The following is a 19,031-nucleotide window of genomic DNA, read 5'->3' on the forward strand; positions in this document are numbered from 1 at the left end:
TATTTCATTAGAAATGATTCATTGCCAGATGAAAGCCAACTAGTCTGATGAATAAAATCTATAAACATGTTATCTATCTCAGGAAACATAAGGTTTTATTAATAGCAGGCTTTTAGGGGATAATTCTAAATCAGCATAAGAGAAGTTACTGGTGAAACTTTTAGGATGGTAGGATATACTTCTTTATTTTATAAAGATTGAGTTCCTCTGTGTTAGTTAGCTTTCTGTCACTATAACAAAATACCTGAGATTATCACCTTAGAAAGATAAAAGGTCAGCCGGGTGTGATGGCGCACGCTTGTAATCCCCGCGCTTGGGAGGCTGAGACAGGAGGATCGTGCAGGCTTGAAGCTAGCCTCAGCTGGCTTAAGAGATCCTGTTTCCAAATAAAATATAAAATAGGTCTTGGAGTGTAGCCCTTAGTAGAAGGCCCCTGGGTTCCATCCCCAGTACCACCAAAAAAAAAAAAAAAAAGAAAAAAAGAAAGATAAAAGGTCTATTTTGGCCCACGGTTCTGGAGTCCATGATTGGACAGACCCATTGCTTTGAGCTTTTGATGGGTACACCAGATGGCAATGGTGGGAGCATATGACAGAGAAAACTGCTCACTTCATAGAAGAGACTGGGGTCCCAAGGTTGTCCTCAGGGCACACCCCAATGACCCAAGTTTCTCCCTCTTGGCTCTACCTCCTAAAAGTTCCACTACTTCCCAACAGCACTATAGAGGATACCAAGCCTTTAACACGTGAACTTTTGGGGGGATATTTATCTAAGCCATGGCACATACCTTTTTTTCCCCGCACCACACTGGTAGCAGTGTTAGCAAAGGGCTGATGGATAAGGCAAGAGGAGCTTCAAATGCTCCGCCATCATTTACAGATGGCATTGCTGGGCTATTTTGTACACTAAGTATTTTCATATTTGTGCAATTGAGAGTTGCCTGGAGATCTGCAATACCACTAAAAACAATTACAACTAAAAATCCAAAAACAAGGCCAGAATAGTACCCAAATGGCTGTTTTTCAAGAATAAGTAATCAAAATGTTCATTTGCTAAAAAAATCAGCCCTTTTGGCCTTATAATAATAATTAAGTGAGACCACCGGAAAGTAGGGTTAGATGTCTTATACCACTGAGTAGCGTGGCATGTGTTTGTCAAGGTAAACAACACAGCACGGTGATCCAGAGCCCAGGCCATGGAGCAAGAAGAGCCTGGCTTGAATCTTGCCTCTGACACTTCCTGGCTGATGAGTAAGGCCAATGTACCTAACCTTTATGAAATTCTCATCTGTGAAACACGAATATTATGTTATTTTGTTAACAAAGATCCAACACAAAACATTAATTATATGTCTTGCAACATAACCTATCTAGCATAAGAGAAGGAGCTGAATAAAAAGGAGGATAAACCAACAGATCAACTCCAACCCTAATGTTTTACACTTGCTTCTCCTTTTCCTTTAAACACCGTTTCCCTGACCCTGTTATAGCAGCTGGGGGAGGTTGAATTTTTCTTGAAACTGGAAAGCTCTTTTTCTTTGGTCAGGAACTTTTGTAGAACTAAATCTGATTTCACAACATTTGAAACAAGAGTTCTGGCAGCTTACTGCTTTAATCTTGGCTCTTCCCCCAGAACCATACCAGTGTCTGAGTCTCCTTAATCCTCTTCCAAATTAGTTAAATTAGGTTTAGGTAGAGGAAATGCCCACATGTTCAAGTAATCCATGTTGCCTTATAATGAGGACCTTGTTAAAGAAGCCAGATCTCACAGAAAGAACTGGCAACATCCTCCGAATTCGCAGATTTAGAGAATAAAAGAGCAACAAATTTCCATTGCTCCCAGTTTTCTAAGGCTCACAATTCAAGATATAAAGCTTGAGAAAATAACCCAGTTTAGTATTATGGAATCAGAGTTCATCCATCTCTCTCACACACACTCATACTCACTCACACACACACAGGCGTGCAGGGCCCAACCTTGAACATCTTTTAAGAAGACTATCCAAAGCCAGCTGTGGTGGCACATGCCTCTGATAGCAGTACTTGGGAGGCTGAGACAGGAGGAGTGCAGGGTCAAGAACAGCCTCAATAAGTAGTGAGACTCTTAACAACCTGGTGAAACCCTATTTTAATATAAAAATAAAACAAGGCTGGGAGTGTAGCTTGGAGGTAGAATGTCCCTCAGTTCAATTCCCAGTAATATACATACAAAAAGTAAATAAAGATCATCAAACATTTTTTTTTGGGGGGGGACACTGGGGATTAAACCCAAGGGCATGCTGCCTTCAAGTTATACCCACAGCACCTTTTTTTTTTTTTTTTTGGTGGTTTGGGGATTGAACCCAGGGGCATTCTCCTCTGAGCGAAACCCCCAGCCCTAATTTTTTCAATACTGGGGATGGGACTCAGGAGCATTCTAACTCCAAGCTACAACCCCAGCCCTATTTTTTATTCTTTATTTTGAAACAAGGTCTCACTAAGTTGTGGAGGGCTTCACTAAGTAGCTAAGACTGTCTGCGAACCCAGGTCCTCCTGTTTCAGCCTCCCAAATGTTGGGATTACAAGCATGTGCCAACCATGCCTGGCATCACTTTTATTTTGAAACAAGGTCTCAGTTGTTGAGGCTGGCCTTGAACTTGCAATCCTCCCTCTCAGCCTCCCAAGTACATACTGGGATTACAGGCCTGCCTCACTGCACCTGGCTTCAGATTATCCAATCTTAAAAAAAGATAGTTGACTGTCATTTCTAGAATTGTGACCAGATTCCTGCTACGGTAACAGCACTCAGGAATCTAAATATCTGAACACCTAAACTGAAGGTCCAAGCAATTTTCATGTATTAATTTTATAACTTAATGTTCCAAGAGCCAGCTGAATCCACAGTCGCTGGCCCTCACTGGTGAGCAAGGGCATCTTAGGCACAAGAGCCTGCACCTGTACAGAATGTGGTGAGGGGCGCTGCAGGACGCAAACCCCAGGCTTGAGTTTCAGAAGACTGCACTTCTCATCTCCTAGTCAAGAGAAAGAAGATCCAAACAGAGTCACGCAATAGCTAAACCAATGCCATCTGTGTGGAAACTGTATTTTAAACAGAAACTAATTAAATGTTCCACATGCCCTCACTCTTTAACATTTGCTAGAACATTGCTGGGTTTCTTATGGTTAGAGAGTCAGTGTGGTCAAGCAAAGGGGACAGCGGTACCCTACCCCACGTCCCTGGTGCTCCGCCTCTGTCCCCACCACACACATCATGTGTTCTATTTGAGGATATACAGACATTCTTCTGCCTCCGTTTATTTATTCATAAGTTTACATACCACTTCTATGGAATTCAGTATTTTGCAATGTATATCTTCAAAGTAGGGTTTTTGAGCTTTGCCATGTCATGGCATGAAGAAAAAATGGTATTTGTATGAGCTGGTAAAGAGAGACGGGGTGGGCAGGATGCTCCTGCCGCCTGTCCTGCTCTGAGCATCGCACCTGGGCACAGCCACAGCCCATCCGTGACCCAGTGCTTCTCAGTGCTCCACATGAAGCTCGCGGTTTTCTAGGTGATATTAATACCAGGACTTCCTTAAAAAACTGTAAGATGGAATGTGAGATTTGACTTAAAATCACAAAGCAGCTGGGCGTGGTGGCACACGCTTGTAATCCCCGCGCTTGGGAGGCGGAGACAGGAACATCGCGCTGGTTCGAAGTCAGCCTCGCTGGCTTACGAGACCCTGTTTCCAAATAAAAATATAAAGTCTGGGAGCATAGCCCGGAGGTAGAAGGGTTTCCAGGAACCTCAGTACCACACACACACACACACACACACACACACACACACACACACACGCAAAAAAAAAAAAAAAAGACATGGCAAATATGCATGACTTTTATCATCCCATCCTAAATTTCATAGGGCTTTTCAGAATTTGGGTTTGTGCTAGGATTATGTAAGATGCAACTTTCCTAACACATGCAGCTATTTCTGGTGCTTGCGAGGAGCAACAGAAGGTGTGGCTCTCCTCGTGGTGACGTCGGGTTTGTCCCTCTTGCTGTGCTTTATTTTTTTTTCCATTGGACTTTCTGCCTGGAGGCCCCAACATTCTGGGAAGAGCCACTCAGCAAGTCATTCCCTTTCCAACCTCAGCCAGAGGCTGGCACACACCATCTTCTACTGATTAGAAGCTAAGCTCAGAGATTTGTTCTTTGCTGCTCTGATTGGAGCTGTACCTATTCTTAAACATTTCATTATGTGATTTAAAAAAAAAAGAACTTAAAGGAATGTCATCTTTTCAGGACGAAAGGGAGTTTCAAACATTCCATAAGCCCTTTGTTTAGGATCTCCCACAGACTTCACCAACATCTCTTAAAATCTATAGTTAGGGGAGAAAAGTTACATGGTCAGTTAAGACTCTTAAAGAAACTCACAAAGACCTTTCTGGCATTCTTAATTATTTGATGCACACTCATCTAGGTATGACTTTGGCATTCAAATGACAGTTTCATAAGAATATGGTGTTACCATAGGCATCATGTCAATAACAAAATGACTTCTTCCTCTACTGCTTTGATATTTGCTCTTAGGAAATAGACACTGGGAATACAAGAAGATATGCTTTTGTGATTATATATATAGTAAATATAGCTCAAATTGTTGTTTCAGCTAAACTCTACAACCTATTTCTCACATGCTACTTTGAAAGGTGTCTCATGTTAAAAATGACCATTTAAAAAAACAGGTGTGGTGGTGCATGCCTGTAATCCCAGGACTTGGGAGACACAGACAAGAGAATCAAAAGTTCAAGACCAGTCTCAACAACTTAGTAAGACCTTGTTCAAAAAAAAAATAGGAATAAACTAGGGCTGAGAGGTTAGCTCAGAGATAGAATGCCCCTGGGTTCCATCCCCAGTACCACATACACAAAAAAAAAGTTAGATGGTTGACACATTGACGCACACCCATGTGAAAGCCCCAGGCCCTGGGTCCGTGACTCAGTCCTGGGATATTGTGATTCTCCATCTTTCCAACCTGGATTCAATCATGACAAGATATGAGGAACTCCTGCACTCGACTCATCCTGTTTCCTTCCAGGAGGTACCAATAAGACAGCAGGGCACTAATCAGAAACATCTGAACTTGAGATTTATGTAGAGAAGATTTACTCACTAAGAATGACATCCTCTTCAAAGCAAACCTTTCACACTTGGTGCATAATTTTAAAAAGACTTAGCGTTCATTTACCAGCAGGCTCTCCTAACTATACATTTCAATATTCTATTAGGTTTAGAGTGGCTAACTGTAACAAATTGATCAGTGAGAAATGTTGAAGAAATCAGAACTTTTCTCACTGGCCAATAATATATCCCTTCATAAGATCATCAACAATATTTGGTTACCGAGGAATGTAGAACCCAGAAAAATTCAGGTGATACAATTGTAGCTGTAATACATGTTTAACATAAGACTAAACTGTAAACACTGTTTTAACATTATTGCTTGCTCAGTTCACATGGTCAAAAACACCCAGGCAGTACAATCAACACAACCCTAATGTGAGAGTCATATCTTAGAGTTCATTGTTCTTATGTCACCACATACCTGGGCTGCACTTTCAGCCTGAACAACTCTTCTGAGCAACGTTACTTCATCCTTCCCTTTGTAATGTAAATAGTTACATATAAAGTCTTGATCTTTCATCTCAGGTGCTTTCTTACATTAAGTGCTTTGAATACAATCTTTTGGGGATTGTGAAAAAAGTAACAATGAAACTTGCAGATGTTTTTAATTCAACAAATTCTCATTATTAAAATCCAAGGATATTTTAATGTGTTATACCTGGCTGATATGCAGACCAATATTTTAAGTTGTCTTCAGTGTTTACAGAAGTCAGACTCTTGTAACATAGGTCTGGGGGCTTTTGAGGTGCATTATGGGAAAAGAGGAGAGGAGGAGAAAAGACCTGAAGACAAACCATACCTTCTTCCAGAAAAAAATGAAACTATCCCTCTAGGCTATGTAAATTTGTCTAAAATGATTAGCAATCAAATAACCTACTTAATTTATCTCTCTCAACCAAAGTCCTATATATAGCAAAATAAACCACAGACCAACCTTACAAGTCTATTTTTCCCCCTACAGATTCCTCCAAAGCCCACTACTAACCTCTTTCTACTCTTGCTTAGAGACCTCATTCATTTTCATAATAAATTTGACTGTACAAACAGACAAATGGACAAATAGGAAGATATGCCATTCCTTAAAGTGTCCCACTGTTCAAACAGATGGCTCTGACCAATCTCCTAAGCTCAACTCCCATGGGTACTAGTGACCATAAATATCTACAACCTAATACTAAAATGCAAGGTGTTGTTTGAAACAAAACTAATTTCACCATATGAACCCCCTGTACTAGTCAGCTTTGCATTACTACAACGATGTACCTGAGGCAACTGATTTATAAAGAGAAAAGGTTTATTTAACCCACAGTTTGGAGGTTCCAGTCCAAGATTGGAATTGGGCAGCCCCATTGCCTTGAGCCTCTGGTGAGAGTGACAGATGGCAAAGGCAGAAGTACATGGCAGAGAACTTCTCACTTCATGCACAGGATGCAGAGAGAGAGAGAGAATGGGCCAGAGTCCCACAGTCCTCTCTGGGGACACATCCCCAAGGACTGATGGACCTCCCACCAGGCTCCACCCTCCACCTCTCACAAGTTCCACCACCTCCTAATAGCACTTTGGGCCTTTAATACATGGACTTTTGGGGATGCTTGTCCAAGCCATAGCACTCTCCATCTGAAGTTAGTTCATCAGTCAGTAAACACTTATTACCTATCTACTGTGTGCTGGGCACTGAGTCAAGCCTGTTCCTTTTTCTCAGTTTATCTAGCACCATTCCCAGAGTGACCTAGAATCAACAACGTTGAGTTCTTCTTATACTTCTTATATAACCAGTCACAAAAATATTATGCATAGCTTAATCCAATTATGTGTAGAGGATGAGTTTATAGAGCAGAGATTGCTGGGTCAAATGAGGTACTGGAGACAGCTCTCCAAAAAGCTTTCTGCCTTGCCACAAGCAATACTACAAATATTCGTATTTCCTTCCTTCCATATTTTTCTCCTTTCTTTCCTTTCCTCCCTTCCTTCTTTCCTTCCTTCACATTGGGGACTGCACTCAGGGCCTTGTGCCAATACTCTGCCACTGAACTATACATCCGAGCCTTTGTATTTTATTTTTGAGGCAAAGTCTTGATAAGTTGCCTAGGCTGGCTTCAAGCTTGGAGGTACAATGCCCCTGGGTTTAATTCCCAGCACCACATATATACACACATGCAAAAAGAAAAAAGTAAGTTACTTCTTATTCTATCACAGGACTGTACCAAATTTAATTGTTCTCTTTTTTTCTAGACTTTAAAAAAATTCTGAGTAAATTATTGGGATAGTGGATCTGCACATTTTCTAGAGGCTTGCAATACATACTGCAAACTATTTATGCCTAAAAATTGCATTCTTTATTTTTCTACCAGCATATTAACAAAATATATATATTTCCATTTCTATTTCTAGATTCTACCAGAAATGGCTTTGTTTTATTTGCACCATTTCCACAAGTCATACTTAAATATTTGCCTTCATATTTTATAATCATTTCATATAAATAAGCTTTCTCTTGCCTGCAGGTCTTGATATTCCATGAAGAAAGGTCTGATGTGAAATCTAATGATTCAAAGAGAGAAGGTCTGATTCATATGACTTGAAAATTCTCAAGTTTGGAAACCAACATAAAGCAATGTCCTGGGGTCATGTGCCTCTGATGACTAAATTCCATCTTGAGTAGACATTGCTACTTGTCTACTCCATTCTCCCCTGCTTGCTTCCCAATAGAATCCTTAAATCAGAGGAGGCAGCAAAAGTAATCAACTCAAATATGTTTCCCTACAGATAAAGGAGGCTTTCCTATAGATAAAGGAACCTCAGGAGGTGGAAGCAGAAGTTTATGGGTGTGGCTTCCAAGACAACTCTTAACAGCTCTTTTGAGAAAAGAATTCAGTCATGACAGTTGGCGATCCAGTAGAAGCCATTTTTCTTGTTCTTGGGACATACAAGAAAAACAAAACAAAACAAAAACAAAAACAAAAAAAACCCCAGAAAAGTGAAGAAAATTGGCCTTGCTTATTATATCTTTTATATTTATTTGTTTATTAATTATTTATTTGTGGTACTTACGATTAACTCAGGGGCATACACTCCCAGCGCTTCTTATTTTTTTTATTTTTTGTGGTACTAGGGATAGAGCCTCTGAGCGACAACCCCATCCCTATTTTTTATTCTTTACTTTGAAACAGGGTCTCACTGAGTTGCAGAGGGCCTCACTAAGTAGCTGAGGCTGTCCTCGAACCACAATCCTCCTGTCTCAGCCTCCCAAATGCTGGGATTATAAGCATGCACCACCATGCCCGGCTGTTTTTAAATTTTTTATTGGTGCATTGTATTCATACATCATAATGGGGTAAAAAAAAACTTGTGTAGACATACACGCACACATCACCCACTTAGCCCCTACCCAATCCCCACCACATTCCCTCCCATCCCTCCTTCCCATGGCTTTGTGGTTGACTTCCATATGTTTAAGTACATTGTGTGCTTTAGAGAGTTTCCTTCTTCCCTCCTCCCATTCCCTCAGTAATCCAACATCCATTTATGATAAAAGCACTGCAGAGAATCGGAATAGAAGGAACATACCTCAACATCATAAAGGCAATCTACAATAATCCCACCATCAACATCATATTAAATGCGGAAAAACTTCAAGAATTCCCCCTAAAAACAGGAACGAGACAAGGATGTCCATTATCACACTTCTCTTCAATATAGTACTAGAGACTCTAGCCAGAGCAGTAAGGCAAGAAAAGGAAATCAAAGGAGTACAAATAGGAAAAGAAGAACGCAAACTTTCACTATTTGCAGATGACATGATATATTTAGAAGACACAACAAACTCAATCAAAAGTCTTATAGAACTGATCAACAAATTCAGCAAAGTGTCTGGATACAAAATCAATCTTAAAAAATCAGAAGCTTTTCTGTACACCAACCATAAATCCACTGAAAAAGAAATTCAGAAAACACTTCCACTCAGGATTTCCCACAAAACAATATTTAGGAATAAACTTAACCAAGGAGGTAAAAGACCTCTACAAAGAAAATTATAGAACATTGAAAAAAGAAACTGAAGATCGTAGAAGATGGAAAGATCTTCCATGTTCATGGATAGGCAGAATAAATATCGTTAAAATGGCCATACTTCCAAAAGTGATCTACAGATTCAATGCAATGCCCACTAAATTACCAAGATCATTCTTCACAGACATGGAAAAATCAGTCCTTAAATTCACTGGAACAACAAAAAACCTAGAATAGCCAAAGTAGTTCTCAGCAACAAAAATCATGCAGGAGGAATTACAATACCTGACTTTAAACTATACTACAAAGCCATTGTAATAAAAACAGCATGGTACTGGCACAAAAAAAGATACATAGATCAATGGAACAGAAGACCCAGAAACAAATCCACACATAGCCAATTGATTTTTGACAAAGGGGCCAAAAACATACACTGGAAAAAAGATAGCCTGTTCAACAAATGATGTTGGTAAAACTGGTTAACCATATGCAGAAATATGTTTTTTTTTATTTTTTGGTGGTACTGGGGTTCCTGGAAGCCCTTCTACCTCCAGGCTACACTCCCAGACCTATTTTTTATATTTTTATTTGGAAACAGGGTCTCTTAAGCCTGGCAGCTGGCTTTGAACCTGTGTGATCCTCCTGTCTCCGCCTCCCAAGCACGGGGATTACAAGCATGTGCCACCACGCCCGGCCCTATGTTTTGTTTTAAAACAGGGTCTCTCCAGGTTGCTGAGAGTCTCACAATGTTGTTGAGGCTGTCCTCAGACCTGTGGTCCTCCTGTCACAGCCTCCCAAGTATTTAGATTACAGGCATGTGCTACTATGCCCAGCTCTTGCTTGTTACTCTTGATCTTCTGAACCAGCACCAGAAACTGCATCCTCTGGACATGAAGAAAATAAGCTTTTATCTGTTGAAGTCACTGTATTCCAGTGTATATTTCTTGAAGGAGAAAATAGTTTCTAACTAAAGCACTATCAAAAAAAAAAATATCTTGTAAAGAAGTATTTTTCTTCTTTGTGGGAGAGGGTATGAGCTTTATATTAGGAATTGAAGTTATATGTGGTTCTTTTTTAGTTAGCTATAATTTTTATCTTAATGATATTAAAATTAATATATAAAAATTTATTTTAAAAAACCCAGGAATAAAAGGGAACTTCTTCATTATGATAAATGGCATATACAAAAGCCCCTTAGCTAATATCATACTTAAGGAAAAATTAAATGCTGTTGCCTTAACAAAAAGAGCAAAGTGAGGAGTTTTGCCAACGCTCCCACTGTTCAATATTGTTCTGGAAGTTCTAGTCAATACAATGAGGCAGAAAAAATTTTTTAAAAGAAATAAAACAAAGGAAATTAAATATTCCACAATGAAAAGACATAAACCTGTTTTTATTTGCTGACGTGATCCTGTTTACAAAAATAATCCTTAAGAATCTTCAAAAAATACTAGAACTTATGACCAAGTTCAGAGGATCCTTTTAAATGTAACATTCCTTCCTTCCAGATTCATCCTTCACCCACCTCTCCCGTCTTCCAGGCCCCCAGGCTGACTGGAATGTGTTTCTTTGTCTCCCCATGGCTTCGGCCAATATAAAGCCAAGTAGAAGAGCAGAAGGGAAGAGAGTGAGGGTAGAAGGCGAAAGAATATTCTCATCCCCAGCTCCCTTCGTGTGGCTTCCTGTGTTGATGGTGTCCTTGACTGAGGTCGTCTCTCTTCCCAAGACTCCTGTCCTACATGTCTTTCTCCGCTGGGTTCCAGATGCTGCTTTCTCATTGCCCCTTTACATGTATGTGGTAATAGCTCCTCTCTCATTGGCCCTTGGAGGACTACATTATCCTTTATGGTTTCCCTATATCCTGCCCATAACCTTTAAAAATAATCCCCATTGTAAACAATACTCAAATTATAATTTGACAGTGCAATCTGTTTCCTGCTGGGATTCTGTTTGATATATTCCTTGGTGTGTGTGTGTGTGTGTGTGTGTGTGTGTGTGTGTGTACCTTATCGTTTTACAACTTTGTTGAGTTCAGTCAATATGGGGAAATATGGAAAGCTAAAATCACTAGAAAGATTTGAGGAAAGGCCATAGGCCTACACATGAAGCCTTCTTACATAGTTTCCCTATCAAGGTAAAAAAGTTAGCTGTCACAGGACAGGCAGGAAAACACTTATGGCAGGGAGTAGAATCAAAGCACTACTTCATGAGCCAGGCACAGTGGCATATACCTGTGACACCAAAACTCGGGAGGCTGAGACAAGAGGATTGCCGGTTTGAGATCAGCCTTCACAACTTAGAAAGACCCTTAGCAACTTGGTAAAGCCCTGTTTCAAAATCAAAAAATAAAATAGGTCAGCTCAGGGGTAGAATGCTCCTGGGCTCAATCCTCTGTACTAAGAAAATGAAAGAAAGAAAGAAGAAAAGAAAGGAAGAAAGAAAGAAAGAAAGAAAGAAAGAAAGAAAGAAAGAAAGAAAGAAAGAAAGAAAACAAGGGAGGGGGAAAGCAGGCAGGCAGGCAGGCAGGCAGGCAGACAGACTGGATACTTCATTGCTATAGAAATCACAGAAATAACTGTATAAAGAAAGGATGACAAATGTTAAAATAGGGATAAGTTCTGAAACTACAATAATTTTACAGGATTCATGAAAAATGACTTAGTAACTGTCAATGCACAGAACTTCACTACTGACCCTTAGCATCTCAACATAGAGTCAAAACTCTAGGACATTTAGGTATAGCTTGGGCCAAACAACTTATTTTTCATTGATGGTTAACTGCTTCAAACCAAGCATAAATATTTCATCTCCAGCCTTTCAGTCAAGCTTTTATTGTTGTTGTTTTGCTTTTTGTGAGTTTTTTTGTATTTGAGTTTTTTCCATATCTTGATTCTTCTTTAAATCCCACCTAGTTATAATTCAGTCTTTAACGAAGGAAAACCTAAAGACATTGTAAAAACTTAAAAATACAAACTATGATATATCTGGACCCATTATTACTATTACTCTTATAAAATTAGTGGCCTAAAGTAGAAATTGGGTTAACATTTAAGTTCAAACTAATACTAATGAGAACCCTGGAAAAACTACTTTCAAGGAGAGAAATAACATTAATTTATGTTGTTCATAAGTTATCTTAGCATAAAAAAGTGGCACAGAAAACATTAACCCCACTTTGTAGGAAGTTCGAAGTAAAATGTAGTGTGATATTATCTCAATCTTCATGTTCCAACTTTCAGTCTAGAATTCCACTAAGAATTCTACTCCATTCAATATGGAAAATGAAACAATAGTTAGGCAATAATTTTAATTAAAAATGGAGTTAAATTGATGAAGAAATAAATACAGAGTTCAATGTTTGAATATTGTAAAGAATCCTGAGATTTTTTTTAAAAGGGACATTCCCCCCTCCCCCAAAGAAGAAAAAGACCACAGCTACCGCCTACCAGGGATCTGACACTCTGGGAATTATATGTACATCTTCTAGTCCCAAGGCCTTACTTAGATCCTAGCACAAGACTTCCTTAACTAACTTTTGAGGGTCATTTGATGATTTAGAGACATAAACACCAAAGGGAAGTCTAATTGAAGAAGTGATACAAATTTTTGAAGAATTAACACATAGAAAAAGAAACCACCCTTTTTTTTTTCTTGCTCAATTGCTAGGAAACAGCATCTATCTATCAAGCTTTCTAACCACAAAACCGCAAGTCTTCCAAATTAGTCCATCCCTCTTGTTAGTAGTACAGGAATTCTGAGCCTGTGGTGCAGACCCTGCTGGGAACATGAAGGTGTGTAGGAAGCCCTTCATGTTACTTGCAGCTGGCTGCAGGTGGACCCATCTCTGCCTTGTTCTGAAGGTGGGGTGCATGGGATCCATTTGCTGCCAAGAGTGACTCCTGGCGTAAAATGGTCCATAAAAGGATGTATCAAATCAGCCCAGACGAACATCTGTCAGAATGCTAAAGAGAAGACGATCACCCTAAGGCCAAGGTTTAGAATTCTCTGGGCCCTGATCCCTGGTAAGTTCTACTTACCATGTGATACTACACAACTGCCCCTTACAGAGCGTGTGCCCAGTCCTCTAACCCATGAATTCAGCATTTATAGGTTGCCACCGATGCTCATAGTGGATCATTTACACAAGGTAGTTGGTTAGAGGTGAGATCTATTCTGACTCCCTTCAAAGGGGAGAGAAAACTTGGTGTGCAACAGCCCCCCCTTCGCCCCCGCTGCCTTCTCACAGCGTTAAACAGAAACTGCTACATAAAGCGGGGGATCCACTTTTACTTATGGAGTGAATAAAAGGGCGCAAGGCTGGAGCAAAGGATGAGCAGTCCACAAGAGATGGAAAGTGTCCTGGCCGCTGAATGGAAAACTCAGATGGAAATCAGCAGGCAGAGTATGAGTATACACGTGTGATGTTCTGGGCTCAGCTGCTCTGGGTTTAGATAAACGCAGCAGCAAAGAACCAGCAGAATGGGCACTTTGTAATTCGACCCTTGGAGACTGGAATGGATCCTTGGCTGTTCGGTTCCCCACTGTTCCCTCAAACATTCAGACCTTGTGCAGAGAGTTCGCTTGGAAACTGTCCTTTGGAAGACCAATCAGTAAAGCGCAGAAACAAACTCGGAGCTCTTTGCATTTATCTGATTTCTGCATAAATGGGGAACTTGACATCTGAGTGGGTGTGTGCCCAGAGGGAGAAGCCAGGCATTGTGTCCTGGCACAAAAACGTCTCCTTTGAAATGAGGGTTGTGGGTAAACCCATCCCTAAGAGCTTTGCAGAGCTCTCGCCTTCGTTTCTTGGCCTGTTTGAATTTGCTCTTTCAAATAGGCTGCTGAGGGAAATACCTGGCACCGATTTAATGAAAAGGGATATCATTAATTTCTTCCTTTAAAAAGGAAGAGTTCCTTTGGGAACACTGAGCCTTCATGTATATTAGGTCAGACAAGCCAGCCTGATGTCTGGGTAGACCGGCTGTTCTAATTGCTCACTGCTAAGCAGCCACACATCTTTCTGGATGGTGGAGAGAGAAAATGGAGATCGAGTAGGTGGGGGCTCTAAATCTGCCTTATACCATTTAGGTGGATTCATGAAACAAAACTCCTTTCCATTACACAAATTGCCAGACACAGAGAATGCCAACAAATGGGTCCTACTCTTCTTACATGCAGTAGAGGTTTGAGGTAATAAACTCTTGAGACCTGTGGTAGCATCCAGGGAAAACCAAACATAGTTTACAGAAATCTTAGCATGTTCTAGAAGACTTGACCATTTGAATAGAATGAAGGAGGGTTGTTCACTTGGAAATTCACCACTCTCGAAAGTGATACGAATCAGAGGAGTGAGAAATGACAGAAGCAGCAGCTAAGCGTTATCAATAGATACCATGGGCCAGGCTCTAGTCCACACACAGAGAGCCACATTGGACTCCTATTTGTAAAGGGGAGGGGGTCCTGAGCCCAAGTCCTCTTGGAGCTGCCAGAGCATCACACATGCATTTACACACACACACACACACACACATACACACACACACACACACACTCACATACACATGAGCCTAGGAACACAGATCACAGAGAAGAGAATTTTAGAGTAACAAAAGGTTTAAATACAAAAAGGGGAAATGTGCGGAACTGCAAGGGTCTGGGGGTGGTGGCAGCGGGCAATGCTCAGACAAAGCTCTGGGCTGAGACTGAGTGTGTGGTTTAAAGTACAGAGTCATTGTGACTTTTTTTTTTTTTAATCTTTTTGCACTAGAAGGGTTTGAATTCAGGGCTTCATGTTTACTAGGCAAGTATTCAACCACTGAGCTATACCCCCAGCTTGTGAATTGTTCTTGTTTGGAGAAAAATTATAGGCTCATTTAATATTCATTTTTTATTCTGAATTGCTCCCTTTTGTCAATATCCCAACAATATTAACAGATTAGCCATTTAATAAGATATATGTATATTTAATAATATATACTTTAAATCTGGTAATATTACTCCAAATCCAACAGAAGTCCAAAGTAAACATAATGCCCTCTACGATATGTCAATACCCCAACTTGGCTTTATGCTCCTTATTTTATTCTCTTGCCTTTGAGCCTAATTAGAGCCCTTAAAATCCTAAACTCTGACCAATAAACAAACATCAACTAGCTTGAATAAATGTAACAGACCTTCCAGTCTTAGCTAAATACAGAGCTAAGAGGCCAACCTATGATGTTTCATCCATGTAAGATGCTAAAATGACCTGCCCACGGACCCCAAGAGCCAGATAGCTGGTCTAGAGGTATCACTTTCTCTCCATCTCCCAAGAGCCCAGCTCTGGGTTCAGTTCTGTTTCTTGGCTGATCTACTACAATGCATATATGCACACACACACACACACACACACACACACACACACACACACACTTCTAAACCCAAGGGCTTTCTATATCAGCCCAATTTTTTTTGAAGCAGGGTCTTGCTAGGTTGCTGAGGCTGGCCTCGAACCTGCAATCCTCCTGTCTCAGTCTCACAAGCACTGGCATCACAGGTATGCACCACCATATTCAGCTCAATTTCCTCATTTATAAAATAAGTTGAACAGAAGAATCTCAAAAGTCTCTACAATCTTAAGTATAATTAGACCATGCATACATGCTTGGTAGAGAACTCAAAAGAACAATAAAACGTTCACATGAACAACACGTATAAACCAATAATTCCCCAAACTTTTCTTTAGTGTAAAGAACACTTACTATACATGAAGTACTGTGTTCACACATTACATGCATATGCTGTGACAGAGGTGTTTTGACTATTCCTATTGCAGACAGGATGAAATAGACACAGTCACAAAGCTGTTAGAGAGTCACAGATGGGATGCAAATTAAGTTGCCACACTGACTAGAGCATGGGACCATCATCTGTGGATATCTCTCTCTCTCTCTCTCTCTCTCTCTCTCTCTCTCTCTCTCTCTCTCTCTCTCTCTCTCAGTACTGAGGATTGAACTGAGAGGAATTCTACCTCTGAGCTATGTTCTCGGCACCTTTTAATTTTGAAACAGTATCTCACTAAGTTGCTGAGAGTCTAAGTTACTAAGGCTGGCCTGGAACCTGCAATCCTCCATCTTATCCTCCCAAGTACTGGGATTACAGGCAAGCACCACCACACCCAGCTGACATCTCTTCTTTTTAAGAATTCCAAGCTAGGAACAAACCAGATGCCTATCAACAGAAAAATGGACTCATGAAGTGTGGCTATGAAAATAAATAAATCAATCTTAAAAATATATTGGTAAAACAACCAAAGAGAACATGCTGTGTGGTTCCAACAGCACTAAGTTTAAAAACAATTAAAATTAGATGATGGCTTGGAGGGCTGCATACGTAGGGGGCTTCTCTAGGTAGGAGAACAAGAGCCACAATCCTGTTAGGGCAGGCAGCAGGTTTCTGAGGGGGTGAGCTCTGCTCTGTGATTAGGTTACGTTTGCATGGGTATGCACATTTCAATGATGTATTATATGGTCCAGCTCTGTTTTAAGCTTTTTCTGCAGATATATTATATTTTAAGACATTTTAACAGGTCTAAAACAAAAACAATCTTTATCTCATATCTCTCACATGTAAGCTTTACCCAGTGTGGAAAGGGAACATGCAGAGGGCTGGAGACGTCTTTCTCCACCCTCTGCTTGGCCAGTTTCTGTCTCCCTGGCAGGTCCAGCTTTAGAGTAAGCTCGTGTGACCCTTCTATGCTCCCTGGAGACCAAATATCTCTGTTGTAGTTCCTACAGCTCCTGCACTCACTTCAGTCAACATCCCAGGCAAAAGAGGTCTGATTTCAGACTTGCTTGTCCATCCCTCCCTTGGAATATAAACTTCACAAGAGCAAGGCTGGATCTGGTCCCTGTGTATTGCCAGCAACAAACACAGATCCTGCCATGAAGAAGGTGCTCAATAAACACCTGCTGGATGAATACCCAAATGAGAGAATAATACAGGCACATTTCCCTCTCTGCCAGCCCTTCTTGAATTTGCATCAGTGATTTCTCTCTTGCTGAGCCCTGTTTTTAGTAGCAGACAACCCTAGAGATTCTCAGTCATTCTAGGAGTTCTAGTTACTTGAGCATAAATGTCAAGGAAATCAAGAGAATCAAATAAAAATGAAAACAGAGAGAAAATATTTCCATAGTTCTACACACAGTTCTATAACCAAGTTTCTTTTTTGTTTCCTCTTTTAACTTTGGATTGCATAGATCTTGCCTTTCTGTAGTACTTAAAGATGACTACAGGTAATTTAGGGCTCACACTTAATGTCATATTATCATATTTCAACTACCATATAGCCAACTACCCCACTCTTCTTTGGCTAGTCTTATTTTATTAGGTAAGTAGTGGGTACTAAGCCAAAGTGGGAGTCAGGTTCATTTAAAAACATTTTCCCTTATTGTAATCATGAAAAATTTTATTATTGCTCTTCAAGACACTTAAGAGGACAAGCCACAGACAGGGAGAAAATGTATGCAAAACATATATCTGACGTAAAATTGGTATCCAAAATATATATAAAAGAGCTCTTAAAATTCAAGACTAAGAAAGCAACACAATTTAAAAATTGGTAGTTCTGAACAGATATTTCACCAAAGATATATGGATGGCAAATAAGCATAGAAAAAGATGTTCAGTGTCATATATCATCAGGAATTACAAATTAGAACAGTAATGAGATGGTACTATACACCTGCTAAAATGGCAAAAATCTAAGACATTGAAAACATCAAATGCTGGTGAGAATATGGAGCCACAGGAATTCTTAGCCATTGCTGATGGGAATAAAAAATGGTCCAGTCTTCCAGATTTTGAAAGAGTCTGGCAGTTCCTTACAAAGCTAAATGGGCTTTTCCTATACAATTTAGCCATCATCTCCTGGGTATTAACTCAAATAAGCTAAAAACTTACATCCACAATGAAACCTGCACACAAACATTTCTAGCATTTTTTTTTTTTTTTTGGTAGTACTGGGGTTCCTGGAAGCCCTTCTACCTCCGGGCTACACTCCCAGACCTATTTTTACATTTTTATTTGGAAACAGGGTCTCCTAAACCAGCGCGCGAGGCTGGCTTCGAACCTGTGTGATCCTCCTGTCTCTGCCTCCCAAGCGCGGGGATTACAAGCGTGCGCCACCACGCCCGGCTAGCATTTTGTTTTTAAATATGTAATTGCCGAAACTTAGAAGTGACCAAGATATCTTTCAATAGGTGAATGGATAGACAAATTGTGATGTATCTATACAAGGAAATGTTATTCAGTAGCAACAAGAAATAAGCTATTTAGCCATGAAACAACATGGAGGAGTCTGAAAGGCATTCTTTCTAGGTGAAGAAAGCCAAATTGAAAGAACTACATACTGTATAATTCCAACTGTATAATATTCTGGAAAAAGCAAAATGATGGAGATGGAGATGGTAAGTATAAGAATAAGTAAAAATCAGTGGTTCCTAGGGTCTTAGGGGAAAGGGAGGAATGAACAGGTGGAGATAGAATAGGTCACGGTTTTAGGCCAGTTAAACTGTTTTATATCATATTATAATGGTGGATATGTGTTATTACAAATTTGTTAAGTGTCATAGAATGCACACTGCAAAGAGTGAACTTTAAAGTAAAATGCAGACTTTGGTTAATAATAATAATGTGTAATTAGCTTATCAATCCTAAAAATAAATTACATCAATGCAAAAGTTTTTCTGTTTGGTGCAGGGGATTGCATAGGGACCTCCTAAATGCTAATACTAAGCATGTGCTCTACCACTGAGCTACACTTCTGGCCTCTGTAAGATATTAATAATATGAAAACTCTCTACTTTCTGTTCAGTATTT

The sequence above is a fragment of the Muscardinus avellanarius genome (genome assembly GCF_963383645.1).
Source record: "Muscardinus avellanarius genome assembly, chromosome: 2".
Taxonomy (NCBI): domain Eukaryota; kingdom Metazoa; phylum Chordata; class Mammalia; order Rodentia; family Gliridae; genus Muscardinus; species Muscardinus avellanarius.